Here is a 27,215-nt window from a genome sequence, read left to right as displayed (position 1 = left end):
GGCGCCGGAATGTGGCGACTAGGGGATTTTCACAGTAACTTCATTGCAGTGTTAATGTAAGCCTACTTGTGACACCAATAAAGATTTTTATTATTTATTGTTTTCCAATTCTCTTCCCCAATTCTGTCTGCATGTCCTGAAGTTGACAATTGCTACTGGGTGGAAAAGTGCCGTCACGCCTGATCCAATCCTCAGTCAATAGTCTGCAGACATGCACTATGCAAGTAGCTTTACCGAATAACTATCTGAATCTGCGATCCTGACTGAATCACTTGCTTCCATGACCACCTGCTATCAGCGTGCAGTGCAGAAAAGGTTAAAACCTTGTTTTGCAAGGGATCATAGGCAGTAAACTTCATCCCTGACATATGCAGCACAGCATGTAGGAACATCAATATGTTGTGTTTTTGCTTCATTGCTCTCTTTTTCTTACTTTCCTCTCCCTCATCCTGATGGGATTACTGCTCCTGCTGTGACTTATCATTTGCCTCTGAGCTCTCTGAGCATTAAAATAGTCTTTCTTGAATTCAACAGTGCGTGTTTATGGCTGGAAGGAGCATTGTTAGCTAAGGACTCGAATAGAAAAGGGATGTTTATTATCCGCTATAAAACTAGCTCCAGCCAGACATTCAGGTCAGCCTAGACAGGAGACATTAAGCACCATACTGGACACCTAAAATAAAAAAAGCAGAAAATACTAAAAACACTCAGCAGTTTAGCAGCAGCTGTGGAAACAACAAGTTAACAATTCAGGCTTGCAACCTTCATCAGAATTGGACAGAAAACAGATGTTTCCATTCCTCAGTGAACACTTTGTGTCCTGTGCACACGATGATTGTTTCTTACCAGTGTCTGCTGGTTAGAAAAAGAGACTGCATTGGCACTGTGCTGTTAATTATTGGACGTGTTCATGAGATGTAAAAAGAAAGAACACAAAGAACAAATCCCATGAAATCAAGGGTACACTGCAAACCTATCAAGGAACTGTTCTATACAATGCCATCAAGTATCACCACTTCGGGGAAAGGGTACAAAATCCTTATCAAGGTTCAAAGTATAAAAGCTTTAGTATTTTAAGTGACAACAACAGGAATAAAGGAAATGACTAGTTATAATAACAGACTAATTCTGAAAAATGTTTGATATGAAGTTTCCATTTATTATGCACAAATATCCATGCAGGAATCAACTGGCAGAATGCATGTCTTTAAAAATGATTGCAATTCTTAACATGTATTCAGATGTGAGGTCAAATCTGTTTCCCTTGTGCTTACATAATAAGCACTTGCGTAATAAAAAACTACAATGCTGGAAATACTCAGCAGGTCAGGCTGCATGTGCGGAGAGAGAAACAGAGTTAACATTTTCCGTTTTCATTTCAGATTTGCAGCACCAGCAGTATCTTGCTTCTGCACAGAGATCTTACAGATTTACAGGCTGGATACATTTCAGCATCCTGGATTGTTGATGTAACCTGGCCGTAGTTGTGTGGGAAGGATTGCAAGCAGTTGGATCAATAAGTGATCATGCTCGCACTTTGAGATTTAAGAGCAGCACATTGCATTCTTCCACTGTGCTGATTATCCTGAAAGATTTCTCGTTTGTTTAGAGGGACTTGCCTGGCAAACAGTTATTTTCTACTGGAACATCATTCTTGCTGTTGCCTTTTCCCATCACAAATCAAAATAGCATTATCTTCTGGAATCTCCAAGGGTTGGGCAGCACGGTAGCACAGTGGTTGGACTATTGCTTCTCAGCAGCAGTGTCCTAGGTTAGATTCCCGGCGTGGGTCACTGTCTGTACGGAGTCTGCACGTTCTCCCCGTATCTGCGTGGGTTTCCTCCCACAAGTCCCGAAAGACGTGCTTGTGAGGTGAATTGGATATTCTGAATTCTCCCTCTGCGTACCCGAACACGCACCGGAGTGTAGCGACTAGGGGATTTTCAGTGACTTCATTTTTATTTATAAATTTAACATGCCCAATTCATTTTTTCCAATTGAGGGGCAATTTAGCATGGCCAACCCACCTACCCTGCACATCTTTGGGTTGTGGAGGCGAAACCCAAGCAAACACGGACAGTGACCCAGAGCCGGGATCGAACCTGGGACCTCGGCGCCATGTGGCAGCAGTGCTAACCACTGCACCACCATGCTGGTCCTCACAGTAACTTCATTGCAGAGTTAATATAAGCCTACTTGTGACAATAATAAAGATTATTAATATTATTATTATGGCCTTAACAATCCCAGAGTGAAGGCATCTTTGCACGTACCAAAATACACTAGCCTCAGGCCTTCACTACTGATCCTGTTAAGTTTCAGAGGAATGGTGGCATTTATTAAGTGCAGAGTCCTTCTGGAAGCTTTCAATCTTGGGAATTCCCACCGTCCTCAGCCCCACCCCTCCATACCACATTGGGCAGCCCCATTTGGCCATTTTGGAAAGGTCATTGCTACATCAGAACCTGATGTAACCAGGTCCCCACCTAGTTTTCAACTGTTTCAGCAAATTATTGCTGAAATCATGGCAGTATTATACTGGAATAACCTTGGATTTTCAGAGTTTATCCATCTAATCATTTTAAATACCTCATGAAAGAAAATGCAAACGGATAAGCCATAAAGCTATGTGAAAGTGGATAACGTTTAAATTACTTTCAAACTGACTATAAGCTTGAGACAAGCATCCTTTGGTGGATCAGCGTTGTGTATTTCAGTGCTCAGATACAAAATTGTGCCCAGTGCTTCCAAAACTGAGTTACTACCAGTCCTGACTCAATCAGTGAACATTTGTGAAGGGTAGAGGGGGAATTAAGTCAGAGGAGGAGTCACCCAAATCTGTCCCGCACGGCAGGGTGCTCAGGGTGGGCAGCCAGCCATCCACCAAAACAGAGCCAAGGGGGATATGTGATTTTGGGCGATTGGGGTGAAATTCTGAAGGCAACCAAAAGCAATTTAAGGATAAGAGGGTTTAGGAAAGAAGATAAATGGTAAAAATAAGTCTGAGCTAAAAGTGAAATGGGAATTGACATGCAAACAGGATTCACTGGAAAAGAAACAATTAAAGCTTGGATTTATATAGAGCTTTTCCTGAGTTCCCAAAGTGTTTTGCAGCTAATGTGTTAATTTTAATTATGATGTAGGAAACATGGCAGTCCATTTGCACGTACTTTATGTCGCAAAAGCAATAATAAAGACCAGATACTTTGTTTTACTGTTGTTTGTTGAGTGATAAATATTGGTCAGAACATCAGGGAAAACACTTTGCAATTGTTTGAAACCAGGCCATGCAATCTTTTACATTCACCTCAGAGGGCAGAATCTGAAAGTGACAGGTCAGTGCTCCCTCAGTCCAGCATTGGGGTATTAGCCAAGGTTTTTGTGCTCAGGTCACTAGATTGTGAGAATTGGATCCACAATCTCTGAATCAGAGACAGGAATGCAACCACGAAGCCACAACTCGAACCAGAACATCCTTATTGCTATCTCCAACTACTCCCTGCTGGAAAAAAACTTTTCATCTGCCAAAATGCTAAAATCACCCGCTAGAGCAGTTGACATGCTATCTGTAGTTTTAAAATACATTGGAAAAGCAATTTTGCTAAAACCTTATATATAAGAGGTCTCACGGTAGCATGGTGGTTAGCATCAATGCTTCACAGCTCCAGGGTCCCAGGTTCGATTCCCGGCTGGGTCACTGTCTGTGTGGAGTCTGCACGTCCTCCCCGTGTGTGCGTGGGTTTCCTCCGGGTGCTCCGGTTTCCTCCCACAGTCCAAAGATGTGCGGGTTAGGTGGATTGGCCATGCTAAATTGCCCGTAGTGTAAGGATAATGGGGGGGATTGTTGGGATATGGGTATACGGGTTACGTGGGTTTAAGTAGGGTGATCATTGTTCGGCACAACATCGAGGGCCGAAGGGCCTGTTCTGTGCTGTACTGTTCTATGTTCTATGTTCTATGTTATGCAGGCTATCAGCTACTGAAGACCTGTTGACTTCATGTAGTGTGAGGAAGACAATCTATGAGGGCTTCAGCAGATAGCGATAGTTTATTCTATTTTCAATAGCCTTTCAGCCTTTCCTGCTCATTTTGACTTAGGTATATGGATACATCTCATGATATTGCTCTGGTCCAAACTGAAGAAGGAGTAATTACAGAACCAAACACACTCTGCAACAAAAATTATTTTTAAAAAAATGTTGAGGACAATACCAGGAACCCCGTTCAATTCCAACCTCGGTTGACTGTGTGGATTTTGCACGTTCTCCCTGTATCTGAATGCTCCGGGTGCTACGGTTTGCTCCCACAATCCAAAGATGTGCAGGTTAGGTGGATTAGCCATGCTAAAGTGCCCCTTATTGTCCAACGGTTAGGTGGTGTTATAGGGATAGTCTGAGGGATAGGGTGGGGGATTGGTAGGGTGCCCTTCTGGAGGGTTGGTGGAGACTTGATGGGCTGAATGGCCTCCTTCTGCACTATAGGGATTCTAAGTTCTAATATAAGGCCTGATCATGTTACAAAGCAATGGCTTATAGGAAACAAAGGTTGTTCTCCCACAATTAGCTGCAGTACAAAGGCTACCAGTGCATACTTACCCTTTATGGGTAGCAGCACAGGCCCACATATTCTTGGGTCTTGTCAATACTCCAGGACTCCAGTACTCAATGAAGAATTGTTCGGTGGGAATGTAACAGGAAAGCACAATCTGAAGAGGTCCATTTTTCTAAAATTGGTACTGCAAAGCAAATATATCTGTGGTGTAACAAATTCCCCTCTCTCAAGATCAGTTAATACAATGCAGACCAGGCATAGGACCTGGGATATTCCATAATTCAATTTCTGTGCTGCATTTACTCACTATTATGAGGATCTGCAGGTTCATGTCTTGGTCTTTGTGTGCTGGAGACTGACAGTACTGAGGAATCTTGAGGTGGGATGGGGGGGGGGGGGGGGGGGGGAGACATGCGTTGGTGGGTAGGTGGATGTGGGGAGAGGTTGTCCTATCAGTGTTGCTTTCTCCTCCATATCGCTGTTAGAAGGCGGGTGTGTGTACTGACAATATGTAGTGACAGGGTTAACTGTGACAATGACTTCCCCCAGCTACTCAAAATCATGCCAGCACTGTCTGTTTTAGACAGAAAGAAATGACCAGCTGGGTCAGAAAATTGGCTGGGGCTGACAATGAGTGTGGAAGTGTATTTAGAAACAGTTTCTGTACAAAAGAAGAGGAAACAAATGAAAACTGGGTGTGGTTCCCTGTTAGCATGTTGGGGGGGGGGGGGGGGCGTTGCCCTTGTGCATGTTGGGGGATCAGGGTTCCCTTATCCATAGGGGGGGGATGTATATTTTTGTGGCAGTTTAAGGCCTTTAGAAAGGGTGCCCCAATCTCTAGATTAAGAAATACTTGCATTAATGTAGTATCTTGATCACTATCAACACATCTCACACAAACAATTTTTCTGAAACCGTGACTTGGCCGCCATTTTCTACCAGTTACATCCTTTAAACTTTGAGATGACTAACCAGATAATCTGCTCTAATCGTGGCTATGCTGGGAGATTTCCTCGACACAAAGTGCTGCAAAATGTGGTGAGAAAAGCTGCCTGTGAGCTGAACCCGGGTTTCTTTTGCCTCAGCCACCGCAAATAACCGGAAATTCCACCCATTGAAACGAGAGTTGAACAAGAAATTTACAGTAACAGTACACTTTTCTTGTTCAATTCAGGGATGAATGATTGTATTTATTCAAGATCATGAACTAAGAGTATTCATACTGCAAAATATGCTGCAAATGAGTATTTGCATCATAAAACATGTTCTAGAATTTTAATGGGTGGCAAGGTAGCACAGTGGTTAGCACTTGTGCCTCACAGCACCAGGGACCCAGGTTCGGGTGACTGTGTGGAGTCTGCACGTTCTCCCCATGTCTTCATCGGTTTCCTCCGGGTGCTCCAGTTTCCTCCCACAGTCCAAAGATGTGCAGGCTAGGTGGATTGGCCACACAAAATTGCCCCTTAGTGGTTGCAGGAATAGGAGGCTTGGGCCTAGGTCGAATGGCCTTTCGAAAGATAGGTGCAGACTCGAAGGGCAGAATGGCCTCCTCTTTCATTGTAGGTGCGCATGGAAGGCCTCTGGCCCAGAGGTGCGAGGGCCTGTATCTGCAGCAAAAGCTGTGAGATTCACTCCGGGTCCCTGCTAGCCCCCTGCAGGGCTATGAATTCGTTTCACTTTTTTACAGTAATTTCAGGAGTAAAACTCCACGGTTTTGACGCTGGCGTGGGGACATAGTCTCAATAATGGAGAATCCAGCCCAGGTTCTACAGGAGGGGGTGTCAGCAACTTTCCATCCCCCCCACCTGAAACTGGCGCATCTAATGGACAGCGGACAGAACAGGGTGGCACCTCGTCACCTGTGGCACCCAAAGGTCGGTCGGGCCCATCCAGATTCAGGCCCTCCAGAGGATGGCTGCCAAAGGCATCCCAGGTTAGAGGGCAAGATACATAGCAGGCCACCTCCACGTCTGATGTGCTGTCTGGGGTCACACCTAGAAGCAGCGGTAGGCCACGTAAATTAAGGAAGTTAGACACCTTGCAGTTGGAGGAGTCCAACTGCCTTTAGATGCAGGAGATGGTGCCGGCCAACATTAAACGGGTGGAGTCCGAGGTGGAAGCCTTGGGTCAATAAGTCACAGCCATGGGTCAAGACGTCCAAGGCTTGGGGTACACTGGGAAGTCGATGGCTGAGGCTCAGGATAGGAGGGCCCAGTCACAGGCAGCCATGTACCGGGCCCACATGGACAATGCTGCGGCTCTCCAGAGCTTGGCCCAGTCACAAATGATCATGGCTGAGGGCGTCAAGAACATTGGCCAGGAGCAGACTGATCTGGGCCAGTCACAGAGGGACATCACCGAGGCAGTGAGGGACATGACTCACTCGCTAACGCAGCGTTCTTCAAACTTTTTTTCCGGGGACCCATTTGTACCAACCGGCAAACCTTTGGGACCCAACCCGGCCGACCTGCGCGACCCACTATTTTTTCTTACCTTGTTTGTGCTGATAAAAATGGAGGAAATGGTTTTGGGTCCCTTTGGCCCTCGTACACGCTCCTCCAATGGAACCTGTTGGATGAAGGTGAAGCCTTCCGGTGTCGAAAAGTATGGAGTCTCCATCTGTCCAAAGTTCTGCATTTTTTTCCTGTAAAATTTTATCAAATAAACACCCCCCCCGAACTTGTAAAAAAAATAAAAATAAATGAATAAAATAAATGAAAAAAAAATTGAACGAATAAAATAAATGAATAAAATGAATAAACCACCCCCCTGAACTTGTAAAGCAAAAGCTGTGACTGTTTAAAAAAAAAGAGGCCGCACTGCACATGCGCATGCGCACCGATGATCGGGCGCGCATGTGCAATGTTGTCGCATTTCTTTTACATGTTCGCGGCCATTTTGAAGACCATTTGCAGCCGGCGTTATTGAAAGCTGGCTGCTGTGTGCGATCAGGAGCGACGCGAAGGACGGATCCGCGACCCTCCCGACACCCGCCCACGACCCACCCGCGGGTCACACCCCCGAGTTTGACAATCACTGCGCTAATGCACGTGGCCCAGTCTCAGTGCTCCATGGTTGAGGGCATTGAGACCCTGGTTGAGATGAGAGCAGACCTCCAGGATTGATAATGCCAGGTGATGATAGAGTCTCCGGAGATCACTTCGGCCTCACCACCGTCCCATTGAGCACCCCGAGGGAGGAGGAGGTGTTGGGCCCATGACGGTTCCTCCCACAGGGGACGTGCTAGAACACCTCGGCGCTTCCAAATCCCCCCCACCTGAAACTGGCGCATCTAACGGACAGCGTACAGAACAGGGTGGCACCTCGTCACCTGTGGCACCCAAAGGTCGGTCGGGCCCACCCAGATTCAGGCCCTCCAGAGGATGGCTGCCAAAGGCATCCCAGGTTAGAGGGCAAGATACACAGCAGGCCACCTCCACGTCTGATGTGCTGTCTGGGATCACACCTATAAGCAGCGGTAGGCCACGTAAATTAAGGAAGTTAGACACGGGCATGGGTGAAGCACGTAGGTTAAAGGTAGGGGCCAGGGCACAACAATTGTATATAGTCATGATTAAACACCTTTTAACCAACATTCAGATCGGTCTCAATTCTCTGTCTGAAGGATGTGAGGGATGGAATGGGCTGGCTGTAGAGGATGTGCCGGGTGGGGGATGTGTGCAGGGTTGGGGGATAGCATGGAGTGGGGCCACCAGGACAATTAAACATTCCACCTGGGTCACCCTCAGAGGTGGCAGGGAGCGGGACCAGAAGTGTGAGGCAGCTTTGTAGGACAGCTTACCCAGTGAGTGGCCCATCACCACTCACCATCTCCATAACTGCACTCCCCCCCCCCCCTCCACATGTGGGCCCGAGAGGTGGAAAGGCCAGCACACAGGCAGGGACCACCCAGCCATCAGTGGAATGAAATCCTGAAGGAAGGAGGAAGACTTTGTCAAACGATCAGGTGCACCAGAGCTCATCTCACAGTGAGTCGTCATCATGCTCCGTCCCACGGAAACAACCCACTGATTCCTCCAGCCCAGGGGCAACACCCTATAGTAATGCTGGTAGGATCCTCGGAGGGGGAGCATGTCCCCCCCCCCTTGCTGTACAATTTTGTGCAGGATGCAGCAGGCTAGTATGATGTTATACACCCACCTGGGGCTATATTAGAGCTCCCCACCGGAGCATTCCAGGCGTCGGAAGCGTATCTTTAGGACGTTGATGCACCACTCAATGACGTTTCTGGTTGCAGCACGGGCATCATTATAGCGGTTCTCCGCATCCATCTGGAGCCTCCATACAGGCATCATTAGCCAAGACCTCAGCGGGTAACCCTTGTCACCTAAGAGATAACCCCTCACCCGAGGGAGTGCTTTGGAAATGCCAGGACCCGACGAGTGTGCCAGGATGTACGCATCGTGCATGCTGCCTGGATATCGGGTGCAGACTGGCATGATGTGCAGCTGGTGGTCACACACCAACTGCACATTCAGGGAGTGGCAACTCTGCCTATTGATGAAGGGTACCCTCTGATGAGCTGGTGCTAGAAGGGGGACATGTGTGCCATCAATCACCCTCTGGACCTGGGGGCATGCCAGCAATTCCAGGAACAGTTATCCTCCTCCAAACCTCCACAGTACCAGGGATGCCATCATCTGGCACAGGTGACACACAGTCCCCCTGATTAGCCAAAGTCTTTGGCACCTCAGACGGTCCGGCACGTCCTCGAAGGGCAGGTGCTGATGGTATAAATGTGGCCTGATGCACACCTCCTCCTCGGCCTGTTGGATGGCCAGCACTGAAACCTCACCCTGCTCATCTGGGACAGACTCCACTTGTGCAGCATCTCCCCAAGCAGGCCCTGTGTCTCCAGCCTCTGTGCATCTGCAATGGCAGCTGCAGCCAGGTAGATAGCAAGCATTCTTGGCTGTACTCTAAAATTCATTCTCTTTAGGGGGGAAAGAGAAGACATGTTAGCAAGATGAGTGTTTCCTTGCTCATCCAAATCCAATAGGCTACATGGTGACCCTGAGTTGTCCTACAGCTCCAACTTCCACAAGTCTCCCACAATCCCACCCCCACGCCTCAGTCCTTCCCCCCGATATGATGCCTTGCACACTCTTCCACAATGCACTCCTGTGCCCAGCGGTGAGTGGCACTGGGGAGCCTCTATCCTCACCACCCATCCCTGTAAATAGGAGTTCCGGTGGCTGCCGCAACCCATGTCAGTAACAGGCTCTGCGGTGGTGCACAGGGTGCATGTGAGCTGGGCTAGAAATAGTGGGTCCTTTCAGGGGGTAGCAGGTGAGTGTGAGAGGTGGGGATGAGGACAAGCGAATCACACGCACATGTTTTGGGGTTTCAAAAATTGGGAAGATTCTGGGCGGGAGTGTTTGCAGTCTCAGCCAGGAGAGTGGAGGAGGGAGTGGACCCGGATGCTTTGATGGCGATATTTGGGGTTTCAGAGAAGCCGGAGCTCATGGAGAGAGGGAAGGCCGATGTCATGGCCTTCGCCTCTCTGATTGCACGGCGGCAGATTTTACTGGAGTGGCAGTCGACGTAGCCACCGGGGGTAGCAGCATGGTTGGGTGACCTGGACAATTTCCTGCGGTTAGAGAAGATAAAGTATGAGTTAAGGGGCTCAGCAGGGGAGTTCGATAAAAGGTGGGGGATATTTGTGACCGTGTTTGAGGGGCTGTTCGTCGTGGGGGGTGGGGGGTTGGGGGGGGGGGGGGGGTGTGAAAAAGGGAAAATATTTGTACAGACTGTCTAGTTGATCGTTGGGAAGTATGTTTCCCGGGGTGTTTATTTACTGTAATCTGTTTTGATACATGTTTGTAATAAAATACAATTTTTAAAAAATGCAATAAGCTCTGCAGCCCCTGTCCTGTTTCCCCAGTGGGGTGTACTATGGGTGTTCTCATTGGGCGGGCTGTATGTTATCCTGCCCACAGGGTGGCATCTAGTTATGCGCTAGAGAGCGTCACTTTCATGCTTAGAGGCTTGTGTGTGGGCAGGTCCTACAGCTGGGGGTGAGGGCGTCTGCTGGGAGTGTAGCTGCAGTGTGATGTGTGTCCTGGGTGTGGTACACAGGCTGTGACAATCTGTCTGAGGGCAAGGTGAATGGGAATGCAGCGTGGTGGGCAGGCAGGACATGGAGACAGTTGGTGATCCTACGGAGTGGGCTAGTTGATAGCTGGTAAGGCCTCTGCCCTGAGAGGGGCAGTGTGCCAGGGAGGGTGTGTCCTTTGTTTGGGGTGAGCTGTGCTATTCCCCTGCTTCCCCTGCTGTGGGGCTTGTGATGATATGATCTGCATACTCGTCTGCCATTGGGCCAGAACGTCGGCTTACCATTGGCCCTGGTCGGTCATGTGCCTCTCGACCGATTGGCCGAGAGGCTGAGTTAACCACGCCTCTATTAACGAGGTATAAATGCTCAAACGCCTGACGATCGTCCCTGGGGGGTGGCAGCACCTGGTGGGCCACTGATTGAGCTTGACCACGCCCATCCTGTTGTGGGTCAGCTGGGGTCTGAGGGTTTCCAGAGGGATGGCCTGGATGGGCTCCCAAATGGCCAGAGGCTCACAGTCAGCAGTCAGCAGAGTGAGCAGCCAGGGGCCTGTAACCTGTACCAAATGGATGTGTTTAAAACAAATACTGCATCAAAGGTGGTCTGAGCTCGGCCACCCTGATCCGCAGGGGGACACCCCAAATCTATGGGGTTTCTACCAAGTCGCTCCTTGCTGCTCCCCCCGCCCTGACTGCCAGCCCCAACAAGCAGTACAACTTTGTTTACCTTCTCTCTCCCCCTCAGCAGCCATGGCACCCAGTCCCCATTTGTAAATACCTGCAGTAAATTGCACCTGAATGACATCGACCTAAGAGGAGCGAAACATCATGGAGGCCTGGAGCATAGTGGGTGATGTGACCATCAATTCACTAGAGACACGATTGGAAGTAAACTGTGGTTTTAATAGTCTTACAACTGAGCCTGCCTGCGACCAGAGGAACTGAGAGCAGGCTTACGGCTGCAGCACTTTATACTTCCGGTAGTGGGAGGAGCCATGGGCAGAGCCAAGGGTGGAGCCCTGTACAAGCTCCTCATCTCCCCCTATGGGCAGAGCCGTGCAACGGCTCACATACAGAGCCCACAAGGACATAATACAATGCAATGCAATACAGTGTCAATTACAATGCAGTATAATGCACCACATTCACCCCCGTAAAAAAAATCAAGTCCGGCGGGGGTGACAGGTCTACAAGTTGAGCCGGTCCGGTGGCCGAGTCGTCCTTTGGGATCGGCGAAGCACCGGGGTTGCAGCCTCTTCGAGTGTCTGGGTGGTGACGATCGGTGTGGGTATGAAGGCGGACTCTGGTGGTGTTTCAGTCCGAGCTTCATACCTGATCGGTGCAACGGGCGATGGGGGGGGCAGGAAACCTACAAGCACGGGGGCGCCGAGCGTGGGCAGGGAACTTATAGGCGCGGGGGCGCAGGGCGTGGGGGGTTGGGTGGGGTGTAGTGTGAGGGGTACCTCGGCAGTGGTGGTGGTGGTAGTGGTGGATCCTGCAGGCGCCAGGTCCCAGAGGGAAACGGTGTCCTGATGGCCGTCGGGGTGTTCAATGAAGGCGTACAGGGGGTTCAAATGAAGCAATAGCACTCTCTCCACTAGCGGGTCTGTTTTGTGTGTCCGGACGTGCTTCCGGAGGAGAACCGGGCCCGGTGTCCTCAACCAGGATGGGAGTGAGGCCCCCGTGGTAGTGCCCCTAGGGAAAACAAATAATGGCTCATGAGGGGTCTGGTTGGTGGTGGTGCATAGGAGGGACCTAATAGCATGGAGCGCGTCGGGGAGGACCTCCTGCCAGTGGGAGGTCGGGAGATTCCTGGACCGGAGGGTCAGTAGGACGGTCTTCCAGACCGTCGCGTTCTCCCTCTCCACCTGCCCGTTACCCCTGGGGTTGTAGCTGGTAGTCCTGCTCGAGGCGATGCCCTTGTCGAGCAGGTACTGACGCACCTCGTCGCTCATGAAGGACGAACCCCTGTCGCTGTGTATGTAGCTGGGGAAACCAAACAGGGTGAAGACACTGTGCAGGGCTCTGATGACTGTGTGGGAGGTCATATCGGGGCACGGAATGGCAAAGGGGAAGCGGGAGAACTCATCGATAACGTTCAGAAAGTACACATTTCGATTGGTCGAGGGGAGTGGCCCTTTGATGTCGATGCTCAGGCGTTCAAAGGGCCAGGATGCCTTTACCAGGTAGGCCCTGTCTGGTCTACAGAAGTGCGGTTTGCACTCCGCACAGATCGGGCAATCCCTGGTGATAGCTTTGACCTCCTCGGGGGAGAAAGGCAGATTTTGGGCTTTGACGTAGTGGGCAAGCCTGGTGACCCCCGGGTGGCAGAGGTCATTGTGGATAGCCTTCAGACGGTTGTCTTGCGCGCTGGCGCACGTGACGCGGGACATTGCATCTGGGGGCTCGTTGAGCTTCCCCGGTCGATATATGATATCGTAATTATAGGTGGAGAGTTCGATCCTCCACCACAAGATTTTATCATTTTTAATATTGCCCCTTTGCGAGTTGTCAAACATGAAGGATTTTTGGTCAGTGATGAGGGTAAACCTCCTACCTGCGAGGTAGCGCCTCCAGTGCCTCCAGTGCCGTACGGCTTCCACAATAGCTTGAGCTTCCTTTTCGACTGAGGAGTGTTGAAGTTCCGAAGCGGAGAGGGTTCGGGAGAAGAAGGCGACTGGTCTCCCTGCCTTATTCAGAGTGACAGCGAGAGCGACCTCTGAGGCGTCGCTCTCCACTTGAAAGGGGACGGATTCATCCAGCGCCCACATGGCTGCTTTGGCGATGCCCTCCTTGATACAGTTGAAGGCCTGGCGGGCCTCAGCCGACAGTGGGAAGAGTGTGGTCTTAAATAGTGGGGGGGCTTTGTCCGCATACCGGGGGACCCACTGGGCGTAATAAGAGAAGAATCCCAGGCACCTCTTGAGGGCCCTGGGACAATGAGGGAGAGGGAGTTGTAAGAGTGTTGAAGGGTCCGGGTCGGGGCCCAGGACTCCGTTTTCCACGACATAGCCGAGGATGGCTAGTCTGGTAGTGCGGAAAACGCATTTCTCCGTATTATGGGTGAGATTGAGTTTCTGGGCGGTTTGGAGAAACTGGTGGAGGTTGGCGTCGTGGTCCTGCAGATCATGGCCGCAGATGGTGACATTGTCCAAGTACGGAAACGTGGCCCGCAGCCTGTACTGGTCCACCATTCGGTCCATTGCTTGTTGGAACACCGAGACCCCATTCGTGATGCCAAAGGGAACCCGGAGGAAATGGAAGAGGCGGCCATCTGCCTCGATCGCCGTGTAGTGGCGGTCCTCCGGGCAGATTGGGAGCTCGTGATAAGCAGACTTCAGATCCACCGTGGAGAATATGCGGTACTGGGCGATCTGGTTGACCATGTCTGCAATTCTGGGGAGGGGGTACGCATCGAGGTGCGTAAACCGGTTAATGGTTTGGCTATAATCAACCACCATTCGGAACTTCTCCCCGGTCTTGACGACCACCACCTGAGCTCTTCAGGGGCTGTTACTGGCCTCTATGACTCCCTCACGTAGGAGCCGCTGGACTTCGGTTCTGATAAATACCCTGTCCTGCAGGCTATACCGCCTGCTGCGAGGGGCTACGGGTTTGCAGTTCGAAGTGAGATTAACGAAGAGTGGAGGGGGGTCGTTTTTTAGTGTTGCTAGACTGCAGATAGTGAGTGGAGGTAGGGGTCCGCCGAAGCTGAGTGTGAGGCTCTTGAGATTACATTGAATGTCGAGCCCGAGTAAGAGTGGGGCACACAGGTCGGGGAGTACGTACAGCTGGAAATTAGAGTAGCTGGCGCCCTGAATCGATAGGGTCGCGACGGTGCGCCCTTGTATGTGGACTGAGTGTGAGCCCGAGGCGAGGGAGATAGTTTGCCGTGCAGGGAAGATAGGGACCGAACAGCGTCTTACCAGGTCAGGATGTATGAAGCTCTCGGTGCTCCCGGGGTCGAAGAGGCACGGTGTCCTGTACCCATTGATTTTAACGGACATCATCGAGCTCTGGAGGTGCTTCGGACGCGACTGGTCCAACGTGACTGCGTTGAGTTGTGGGTAGTCGGCGGCTCAATCAGCTGTGCTGGAGTGGCCCCGTGATGACTGTCCGCGCTTCAGATGCGACTGGTCCAACATGACTGCGTTGAGTTGCGGGTAGTCGGCGACTCGATCAGCTGTGCTGGAGTGGCCCCGTGATGACTGTCCGCTGAGGTTGTAGTCATCGAGGTTCGGTTCGGGTGATGGCCAAGATGACGGCCCCCGTTGATCGCACGTGGCGGGTGCTGGAGAAGATGGCATCCAAGATGGCAGCCCCCGTGGATCGCACGTGGCGGGCTGCGAGGAAGATGGCGTCCAAGATGGCAGCCCCCATGACTCACACGTGGCCGGCCGCGTGGAGGAGGGTTGCCAAGATGGCGGCCCCCATGAGTCGCACATGTCGGGTGGAGGCGGAGTCGGCAGACACGCTGCAGCATTACGGGGCCTGCGGGCCTGTGAGTTTGGGAGGCGAGTGCTCTGGACTGCGGGGCAGTTTGGAGTTTTCGATTTTGCCAGGCATACTCGGACAGAGTGTCCTTTGCGACCGCAGCTGCTGCAGGTAGCGTTGCGGGCCGGGCAGTGCTGCCGTGGGTGTTGGGGCTGGCCACAAAAATGGCACACTGGCGCTCCGTAGTGGGTGGGTGGCTGCGTGGCGCAGACCTGGGCAGTCGCTGGTCGGGGGCCCACGATGGGGTCGCTTGGTCCGCGGGGAGTGAGTTCAAACTGCGGAACACGACCTCCATAGTCGTAGCTAACTCTACAGTGTCCTCCAAGTTCTGGGCCCCTTTTTCAAGCACTCGCTGGCACACATAGTTGGACCTGAGCCCTGCAACGTATACATCACGTACAGCGAGTTCCATATGCTGGGAGGCTGTTACAGCCTGAAAATTGCAGTCCCGAGCAAGGGCTTTTAAATCGCGCAGAAAGTCTTCTAGCGACTGGCGGCGGGTCGTGAAAATTTGCCACGCGTAGACCTCGTTAATCAGCTGCACATACAGTCGGTCGAGCATAGCCAGGGCCTCAGTATATGAGGTGGTACAATTGAGTTGCGTAGGGGTACGATGGCTCACCCGTGCGTGCAGAAGGCTGAGTTTCTGCTCCTCTGTAGTCTCGAAGCCTGTGTAGGAAGATTTCCTTCGTCTCTGCAGCCTGGGGGTCGAGTTCTAGGGCTGAGGGCTGATTCCATAGTAGTTTTCTTCAAGTTTTCTAAGACTATTAAATTGATGTGACCATCAATTGACTAGAGACACGATTGGAAGTAAACTGTGGTTTTAATAGTCTTACAACTGAGCCTGCCTGCGGCCAGAGGAACTGAGAGAAGGCTTACGGCTGCAGCACTTTATACTTCCGTTAGTGGGAGGGGTCATGGGCGGAGCCAAGGGTGGAGCCCTGTACAAGCTCCTCATCTCCCCTATGGGCAGAGCCATGCAACTGCTCACATACAGAGCCCACAAGGACTTAATACATTGCAATGCAATACAATGTGAATTACAATGCAGTATAATTAACCACAGTGGGTGATATGCACTAATTACATTTAAATGGATGCAAATGCCGGTTTTGCATGTCCCCCGCCAGCGCGGGGCATAAACCTTGTTATCGCCACCAGTGAGGGTCACCGGAGCATGGCACCCAAACCTGCTTTGGGCGCAGAACTCGATTTTGGATGGATGCCCGATTCTCCGCCCGATTACGGTTTGAGTTTTGGCGTCACTCGGCAGAGAATTTAATAATAATAATCTTGTCTCAAGTATGCTTACATTAACAATGCAATGAAGTTACTGTGAAAAGCCCCTAGTCGCCACATTCCAGCGCCTGTTCGGGTACACGGAGGGAGAATTCAGAATGTCCCAAGTTACCTGACAGGATGTCTTTCGGGACTTGTGGGAGGAAACCAGAGCACTCGGAGGAAACCTATGTAGACACAGAGAGAAGGTGCAGACTCCGCACAGACAGAGACGTGCCAACCCGCGCATGCACGGTTTCCGTCTTCCCCTCCACTGCCCCGCAAGACGTGGCGGCTTGATCTTGCGGGGCGGCGGAGGGGAAAGAGTGTGTCTCTTAGAGACGCTGGTCCGACGATCGGTGGGCACCGATCGCGGGCCAGTCCCCTCCCGAGCACGGGCGTTGTGCTCGATCCCCTCTCCGCCCCCCACAGGCCCCAAAAGTACCTTTCGCGCAATGTTCACACCGGCAGCGACCATGTGTGAACATAGAACATAGAACGATACAGCGCAGTACAGGCCCTTCGGCCCTCGATGTTGCACCGACATGGAAAAAAATCTAAAGGCCATCTAACCTACACTGTGCCCTTATCATCCATATGCTTATCCAATAAATTTTTAAATGCCCTCAATGTTGGCGAGTTCACTACTGTTGCAGGTAGGGCATTCCACGGCCTCACCACTCTTTGCGTAAAAAACCCACCTCTGACCTCTGTCCTATATCTATTACCCCTCAATTTAAGGCTACGTCCCCTCGTGCTAGCCACCTCCATCCGCGGGAGAAGGCTCTCGCTGTCCACCCTATCTAACCCTCTGATCATTTTGTATGCCTCTATAGAACATAGAACGATACATGTGTGGTTGCCACCGGCGTGTACAGGTCGGGAACGTCAGGCCGCTCGGCCCATCCGACACGCCATTTTGGTGGGGGGGGGGGGTGGGAGAATCGCGGGGGGGGTGCCAGAACGGCCCTCCCGCGATTCTCCCACCCGGCCTGGGGAGCGGAGAATCGCGCCCTATGTTTTGTTCTGAATGTAAGTCATTACAATCTCCCTTATTTCACCTGGCCCTGAAGAGAATTAGGATGATAGGAACAACAAGCAGTAGGTCATTGAAGGAGCCTGTTCAGCCATTAATTTAGATCATGGACGAACTGTAACTCAATCCCATTGATCGCACTTTGTTTCTTAACTCTCAATACCTTCACTTAACAAAAATGTAACCATCCCAGTCTTGAAAATTTCCATTGACCCAGCAGCAACAACCTCTCGCGGAGAGAGAGTTTAATTTCCAATAACCTTGTGTGAAAGTCTTAGCGTGTCAATTTCTTTGCAGCAAATCGGCCATTGAACAATTTAACATGCGGGACAGTGTGAACTCACCATACCAGACTGCCATTAGGCTGAAGAGGTTACACTGTTGCACAGGTTGCCAGAGTTACTAGAGGTTGTGAAAGTTTCCACTGTTTGAGAATTGCTTAATAATTTAACTGTGGCACTAATTCCTACATTTGTTGCGGCTACCGTCTGCTGTCAGTACCGTAAATACACATCCATAATCCAACAGGGCATTTGTTATCTTTTTATTAATTATTTTTATCAATTCACTGTGTGTGTTGCTGGCTAGATCAGCATTAATTGCTCATCACCAGTTGCCATTGAGAGTCTGCTTATTCTGTTTGTCTATAGGCAGTCTGTCGGCTGCTATTAAGTACAAAACCCTGGTGTATACTATACAGCCACATGGTTCTACCCAGTTAAACTGTACCTTCTATTATTTGAACATAAAAATTCAAAGCAGTCAGATCAGTATGAGAATCAACCATGGCTTCAATCAAGGTCTGGTTTATCAGGCAGTTAAGTTAATTACATCCAGTAAATCTGCTGATAAAACAAGTATTGACAATTGTTATAACACTTGAATCCTCCTTTCATGAGCCCTATAAAAAAAATCCGATGCATAATTCCAGCTGTTAGGCTAAGTGATACTATCAACGCGCAATTATAAATAGCTTGCTAATGATCACCCCAAACTACAGAACCGGCAACAAAACATTGCTGATATTGGCCAGCAGATGGCTCTGTTTGTTAACTTTATTTGTATGCGTTATTTTGTCAAGGACGGGGCCCTGAACATAGCCAAAACCCTGTGGAGCTGACACTGCTCACATTCAGTTGAAGCTTGGCAGAATCATCTTCTGTGTACATTACACACTGGTAATATTTAAAGATTTCATAATCTTTGTTTTGAAATCTGGCTGTTAATGATTTTAAATATAAAATATTTCTGCCTACTGCAGATTATGAATTTGAGTTAGAAATTAATTAATTGGTAAGATGGATTTATTTCATAGGGCATTTCTGAAAGTGATTTCATAAGAAGGTGATTTACATTAATAAATTATAGAATCATATTATCAATTTTAAAAATGTTAACAAAAGGAAGTTATGGCGATGAGTGAAAACTGCCATTTTATTGCACCAAATGCTTTAAAACATAGACTAACGTGCCAGGTTGATGTGTTAAATGATAACGTCCTTTGCCAATGTACAGGTGTTTGCTCTATATGCGTGTGTGTAATGATTGTTCCCCATTGGGATGCATTTTGTAAAGCCTTTCATTTATATAGCACCTTTTATGATCACCAGATGAAAACGACCCAAACTCCATCAATATCCCCATAATCCTATCCATAATCTCCACCAGATCCATGACGGATAACAACAGATTATCTCCATATGGGGAGCTCCAATACTCCATAACCCCTCTCAATACCCCTCCAATCGCCTTGCCCCAAAGCCCTAAGGGCCATTGTCAACGCAAAAAGCGATGGAGACAACGGACACCCCGGCCTCGTTCCCTGTGGCAGACGGAATTACCCCGAGCTAATGTTATTCGTGTGAACACTCGCCGTGGGGGCTCTGTGCAACAACCTAATCCAATCCAATAATCCTTGCCCAAAACCAAAGCATCCCAACACTTCAAACAAATAATCCCACTCAACCCAATTAAATGTCTTCTCTGTGTCCATAGACTCTATCTCCTCCATTTCCTGATTTCCTCCCCCCCCCCCCCCCCCCCCCCCAAGGGTATCATAATCACATTTGACAGCCTCCTAAAGTTAGCCAGCAACTGCCGCCCTGTCACAAACCATGTTTGGTCTCATCTATCACCCGGAACACAATCCTCCATGTGCGTCACCGGTACCTTAGCCAACAACATTGCATCCACATTTAACAACGACATTGAACAATACAATCCACACTCCTGGTCCTTATCCTTCTTTAAAATAAGTGAAATTGATGCCTGCGTCAATGTGGGTGGATGCCCCGCCACGGGCCAACCAACCTGTCAAACATCTCCACTCAAAGGGGCCCCAGTTCTGTGACATAGTTTTATAGAATTCCCCGGGGAACCCGTTGGACCCTGGATGTTCCCACACTGTGTGAACCCACACACCCTAACATTTCCCCCAGCCCAATTGGGGCACCCAACCCCTGCACCTTCTCCTCCTCCACCACCGGAAAATTCAGGCCATCCAAAAACCACCTCGCGCCTGAGACTAGAAATCCAGAGACCCCAGTTTAATGTTCTGTGACCCCTAGAATCCCACCATGGCAGATGGCGAGCTTTCAATTCCATAAACATAGAACATAGAACATAGAACATAGAACAGTACAGCACAGAACAGGCCCTTCGGCCCTCAATGTTGTGCCGAGCCATGATCACCCTACTCAAACCCACGTATCCACCCTATACCCGTAACCCAACAACCCCCCCTTTAACCTTACTTTTTGTACAACACTACGGGCAATTTAGCATGGCCAATCCACCTAACCTGCACATCTTTGGACTGTGGGAGGAAACCGGAGCACCCGGAGGAAACCCACGCACACAGGGGGAGGACGTGCAGACTCCACACAGACAGTGACCCAGCCGGGAATCGAACCTGGGACCCTGGAGCTGTGAAGCATTTATGCTAACCACCATGCTACCCTGGAATTAAAAGTATAATGATGACCATGAATCAATTTTCATAAAAACCCATCTGCTTCACCTGGAGGATGGAATCTGCCATCCTTGCCTGGTCTGGCCTGCATGTGACTCCAGACCTGCAGCAATGTGGTTGACTCCTAACCACCCTGTGAAATAGCCGAGCACTCAGTTCGAGATTAATCAGGGGTGGGCAATAAATGCTCAGACAGTGATGCCCACATCCCATGAATGAATATAAAAAAGGGGCTTCTGATGGAGGTGCCCCCTCCCCCTACCCGCCTGAGACCTTAACCTGATTATTTTCACGTTCCCCCATCACCAGGAACCCCTCCTGCATCCTAAATATTGATTAAAGTTGCCAAAAAACACAATTTGTTGTACTAATTGTGTTTAAAAACCCCAGGAAATGTGCCAAATAAATGGTCAAAAGACATATGGGGCCATGACGCCAACCCTTGCTGGAAAATAAATGCCATTCGTGGGGCACAGGATATGCACTTCTGAGAGAGAAACCATACTCCTGATGTTGCCTAGCAACATGTTATGATGCAAGCAATTTAGGAAATGTGGCTGCTCAGTTGGGGCAAGGGCGGGTGGCTTATCCAAGGCCTCTTCCACACCAGGATAAACTTGTTGAGCGGTCGTGGCTGGCGGGAACCCAGCGGGAAGCCCATCCACAATATTTCAGACTCAGTCCCTGCCTAAAAACCCACCAGCAGAGGAGCGTAAAATACACGTCTCCTAAGGTAAAGCCATTGCAATTACCAACTTAAACAGCAGTCCAACACCAGATGGCACTATTGAAACACAGCCTGGAACATCACAACCATCCCAGACAAATAATAAAAATTCCCATGCTGGATAAACTCCGGTTTAGCTTTTCCAGCCAGTATGAAGAAACTCTTTACAGTCAGAGCCACTCTACATCTTGTGTAAGTTTTATGTAATGTTAATTCCCTGACTTTAACTGGTAATACAAAGCTGCCTATCAGTGTTCTCATAGTGCAGCAATAATTTGTTTTTACCTACTATAATAATCTTGACTATAAATAAGAGTTGTGTGCAGACAGTGGAAATCCTCAACAGTCATCGTCTCTTTAGAGTGAGGTTTGAACCCATGACCTTCTGACTCTGAGGTAAGAGTTACTGACATTTAGGTCGTGCAGAGATTGGCCTGGATTTCAATGTACGCAAGGAAATCATCTGCCCCCTCATAACCTTTGATTCTCTCGCTCATCAAAAATCTAACACAACCTTGAATAATAATAATAATCGCCTATTGCCACAAGTTAGCTTCAATGAAGTTACCACCCCGTCACCCCACGGCCCCCACACCACCCCGTCACCCCACGGCCCCCACACCACCACGTCACCCCACGGCCCCCACACCACCCCGTCACCCCACGGCCCCCACACCACCCCGTCACCCCACGGCCCCCGCACCACCCCCGTCACCCCACGGCCCCCACACCACCCCCGTCACCCCACGGCCCCCGCACCACCCCCGTCACCCCACGGCCCCCGCACCACCCCCGTCACCCCACGGCCCCCGCACCACCCCCGTCACCCCACGGCCCCCGCACCACCCCCGTCACCCCACGGCCCCCGCACCACCCCCGTCACCCCACGGCCCCCGCACCACCCCCGTCACCCCACGGCCCCCGCACCACCCCCGCACCCCACTACCCCCGCACTACCCCCGCACCCCACTACCCCCACACTACCCCCGCATCCCACTACCCCCGCACCCTACTACCCCCACACTACCCCCGCATCCCACTACCCCCGCACCCTACTACCCCCACACTACCCCCGCATCCCACTACCCCCGCACCCTACTACCCCCACACTACCCCCCCCCCCCCCCAACCCGTGTTCTAACCAAGCGTCCTGTCTTGAATCTTTGAGGATCACCCGGCAACGAGCCAGACCCTTCTGGTGTTCCCTGCTTCCGGCCACAAATAACGAGGCAGCAACGGACAGCGATGCGAGCCCCCAACGCCAGTCTGCAACACCCCGGAGTACCAGCTATCTCCAACACCCTCCACCTTCCCAGAGACACTCTCCTCTGTTGACCACTTTAGTGAAGAGCCTCCTGGAGCACTAGCTGGTGCTCACCACACACATGGAGTTGTACATCAGGCGGAGGATTAAGAGTCAACTACATTTTTATTTGCCTGGTGTTAAATAATGGTAAACCAGACGAGGATGGCGAATTTCCTTCCCTGAAGGACACTAATGAACCAGATGGGTTTTTACTGGCAATCTGGTGGTTACATGGTTACCATTACTAATATTAGTTTTTTTTTTAAATTCCAGATTTATTTATTTAATTAACTAAATTTAAATTTCCTGGTTGCCATGTTGGGACATGAAGCCATGCCTGTAGATCATTAGCCAGGTCTCTGGATTACTCGTCCAGTAACAGATTCACATGCTACTGAACCCGAGGCTTCTGTCATGTGAGAGTACCTTTTAAGAATTGGGTGTTTATCAAATAGCTGTAGTGGGTGTACCTTTTAAGAAATGGGTGTTTATCAAATAGCTGCAGTGATGTCAGAGTGTGGGTGGAGCTGGGTTTTGGTCTGTGGCTTTTTACTTTCTCCTTGAGCTAAAAGCTGGTGTGTGTCTGTTTTTTAGTGTTGTTTTCAGAGTTGGAGCTGCATCCAGACAAACGATGTTTAATTTTGATCTCTCTCTCTCTGCATGTAAAGAATGTCTTCAGATCAGTTGCTAATTGAAAAGTGATAACTGCTCTCAGTAGAGAATTTAAACCTGCTGTCTTTGTTAAAGAGGGTATTTGTCTTATGGATGTTGCTAGGAAATATTAAGGGTTACTTATAGAGTACTGTATTCTTTGGGGGGAGTATTTAAGTTGATAGTTGCTAAGATGGTCACTGTGTGTTTATAACATGTTAACTGGATTATGGAATAAACATTGTTTTGTTTTTAAAGTACTTTAGATCTCTGGTGCATCACACCTGTAGAGTGGGCCCTTGTGCTCCCTATAACCAAAATCTATTAAAAGTTGTGGGTCAGGTGAACTCCATGATATACTTTGGTGTTCTCTAAACCCTGGCCGATAACACTTCAACAGTCCATGCCCACCTCTAAAATTCCCTTCCTAGCTTCCTCTGCCTCTCTACCTCCTTCTTTCCACTAAAACTCAAATCTTCAACCTCGCCAACCTTTAATCACCTCGCCTGACATCGCCTTCTGTGGCTCAGCCTTGTATTATCTGATTTCATTTCTGTGCAGCTCCTGGGGACATTTATCTACATTATTGGACTAAATAAATGCAAGTTGTTGTATTATTTGATACTAGTCAGATACTACAGGGGGAATTTTAATTCCAAAAAGCAATGGCTTTGGGTGAGGTGGGGTTTGAACTGTTAAATGTCTGAATCCCAATTCCAGCCTGATTCCAACCCACCTATGTCTGGTTCTAACAGAGGTGGAATGGAATGGTGGGGGTGGATGGCAAAGCTGCTAGAAGGAAGAGGAATGGCACTTTGTTATGTTAAGGCTGTGTACCTTATTTGTATTCACTGTGTGAAATGTAACTCTGGCTGGATGGGTTTTCGGGACTGTGGGAAACCCGTCAGCTAAACCGAGGTGAGGGACTGGTGGAGAAGAGGTCAGTTGCTTTTCACTTTCCTGCTCGATCCAGTGCCTCTATTGGGCCAACTCTACGATTGGACAACCCCCCCCCCCCCCCCCCCCCACGATTGGGCAACCCCCCCACCCAAAACCCTTCCAATCTCCCCACGATCTCACCCATGAGGTCTCCGACCATTCCACCACACTACCACCCCCCCAGGTAGTGGGGCAGACCTCACTCGTCCTGTGGCACTCAGGCGGGTAACCTGTTGGTGACAACACACTCATTCCAGGGTTCCAGTGCTCTACCAGCCTCACCCAACTCATGGCAGGTCAAGAAAGTTTTAATTTTCCCCGGTGAATGAACTTTCTCCTTACTGAGCCACATGGTTCTGTCACCATGTTATGTCAATCTCTGCAGGCTGGTCTCCAGATTCCCAGTCTCTGGATAGCTCCATAGGTTGTGTTGGGATCGTGGTGATCAAAATTGTTCACCCGACCACCGTTGATCCTGACTCTGGACCATTTAAAACTCCTGGTGATGGTTTGTAAATGCTTAAACTAGTTTTCTTCACTAATAGTGCTATCAGTACTGCAATTTAGTACAAATTGAAAGCTGATTGAACATATGGGAATGTTTACATAATTCTTGGTATAACATCTCAGCCCTTACTTCCTGAATTGCAAATAGGATACATAATCCTAATTCAAGGTATTTCAAAGTGCAGGTCACCGACCCATGGGCAGGTGTCGGGAGGGTTATGGAGCAATTGGTTACTCTGTTACCATGGTGGCCCTGATCATGGGAGACACGCCCAATGGCTGCTGCCGCCTTTTAAATGAAAGGAAATGAGGTGGTGTGGAGTCGTCCAGCCAGAGAGGGTGGCAGAGAGCAGGTCACGTGCCCAACACACACACCTGACATCAAGCGCTCTCCATGCTTTTGGCGCCAAATTACGGAGCACATTTGCTTCCATTTTCAAACTGCTGGTAAGAGGAATGTGACGATCGATCATTTTCTGAAATGTAAGAGATGGCCAGAGACTCAAATAGACAGTGTACCATTGGACAGGATCTCATAACAGAATCTGCTGGAGAGAGCTGCACAGGAAAGTCCAGGGCAAGACAGAGCAGTGCTAGTGTTAGCTCTGTACAGAGCTCCAGGGATTCTGGTTAACAGCCTACAGAGAAGAAACTTAACTCAGGAACAAAACAATATAAAGATGATTTCTTGAGGTATGATTTTGTCAATTGCGCCAATGCAAATACGAATGCAAAGCCCATATGCAGGGAAATACTGGCAAATTGGAGAAGTTTCAGATTTTGAAAGAATGGGTGGGTGAAAATTTAATTTTGAGAGACCCCAGAGTCAGTTATTAACTTAGAGCTGACTCCAAATTAAAAGACTACACTGCTGTAGCTGACCTGCGATACTGCATTTAAAAACACGCCGAAAATCCATGAGACTGTCAGCATTCTGGAACAGCATCTCCCAGAATTATCCAGTGCTGAGTAAAACACACATTTTGTTGCTATTGTCCTTCACGACGACCTACATGTGTGAGGTTGGCGGGAGTGTGTCCCGGGGGGAATTTTTTTTTTGAAAAACACTGTCCTAATGTCATGATAGGGAAATATTAGGAACTTGGGCCCAAAAATATGGGTCCAAAATGTAGCAGGCAATTTAGGGGTTAAACAGACTGAAAGAAAAGACTCGAGTGATACACCCACAGCCTGCGTTACCGTGTCCCATTCAGACGTAGCCTTGTTAGTGGGAATACACAGGATGATCCACTCAAGATCCATTGTCATTCAAGACGACCTTATTTGACCAGCTACCAGCCCATCACAGCGTCTGATGACCTATTTGTCCATTAATGGGAGGGTCAGTTGCATATGAATGGCGTAGCTCTCTTCTTTTGTGTAAATGGGAGTGGGCAATCAGCCAGGTTCAATAAGTGATTCACATCTGTCCACCTCACAGGAGAACCTTTGTTTGAGGGGTGGGTGGAGCTTAGAGAGAAAAATTATTTTTTGGACAGTTACAGCAGAAGGCTGTGGAGGTCACCCAGAGAGGTCATGAAGGAAGCTGATCAATATTACAGATTTCTGAAAAGTGTTACAGCAGAGAATTGCTTCGTAAATACAAGAATTATGTTTGCCTATGTAAGCGGAAAGAGAGCTCTTATTTAGAGTGATGTTTAATGGGAACAAATGTTAAGGTTAAGAAACTGTATGTAATCAGTTAGTTTTAGAACTGTGAAGTAAAAGTTAAAATATTGTTTTCTTTTAATAAAGTTTGTTTATAAAATAACCAAACCCTATTTCTTATATTATCACTCCTGCAATGAATCGAACATTTTGTATGGTCTTAAAACTTAAAAGTTACATGTCTGGTTCAGTATTTTAGCCATTGTTGAGGGCTGACCAGGCGTCCGTAACACTAATGTATACTGCTATGTCGATAATTTTACAACGCACCTTTTAAAGACTGTAGATTGTTACCATTTTGTAGACTTGCATCATTATAGAACATCTGATTTACTAAGAGAAAAGCAAATTACTGCGGATGCTGGAACCTGAAACGAATGAGAAAATGCTGGAAAATCTCAGCAAGTCTGGCAGCATCAAAGCTTTGTCAAAGCTGAGCTTTGACAAAGAGTCATCGGATTTGAAACGTCAGTTCTTTTCTCTCCCTACAGATGCTGCCAGACTTGCTGAGATTTTCCAGCATTTTCCCTTTCGCATCTGATTTACTAAATCTGTAGTCGAGAGAAGCTGGAATAAAAAAGTGCAGAAAAAACTCAGCATCTGGGGAGAGACAGAGAGGAAAGGTGGAGAGTCCAATATGATTCTTTTTCGGAATTAGAGACACTGAGATTGTTCTCCTTAAAGTAGAGAGTGTTAAGGAAAGATTGAAAAGGGTTTTGACGGAGTAAATAAGGACAAACTGTTTCCACTGGCATGGAGTCACTGTCTGCACATTCTCCCCATCTGCGTGGGTTTCCTCTGGGTGCTCTGGTTTCTTCCCACAGTCCAAAGATGTGCAGGTTAGGTGGATTGTCCATGCTAAATTGTCCTTTATGGTCAAAATGGTTAGGTGGGGTTACGGGGCAGGGTGGACGTGTGGGTTTAAGTAGAGTGCTCTTTCCAAGGGCTGGCACAGACTCGAAGGGCTGAATGGCCTCCTTCTGCACTGCAAATTCTATGTGGGCAGATGGCC

Source organism: Scyliorhinus canicula, chromosome 14 (genome assembly GCF_902713615.1).
Source record: "Scyliorhinus canicula chromosome 14, sScyCan1.1, whole genome shotgun sequence".
Taxonomy (NCBI): Eukaryota; Metazoa; Chordata; class Chondrichthyes; order Carcharhiniformes; family Scyliorhinidae; genus Scyliorhinus; species Scyliorhinus canicula.
This window is presented reverse-complemented; position numbering follows the sequence as displayed.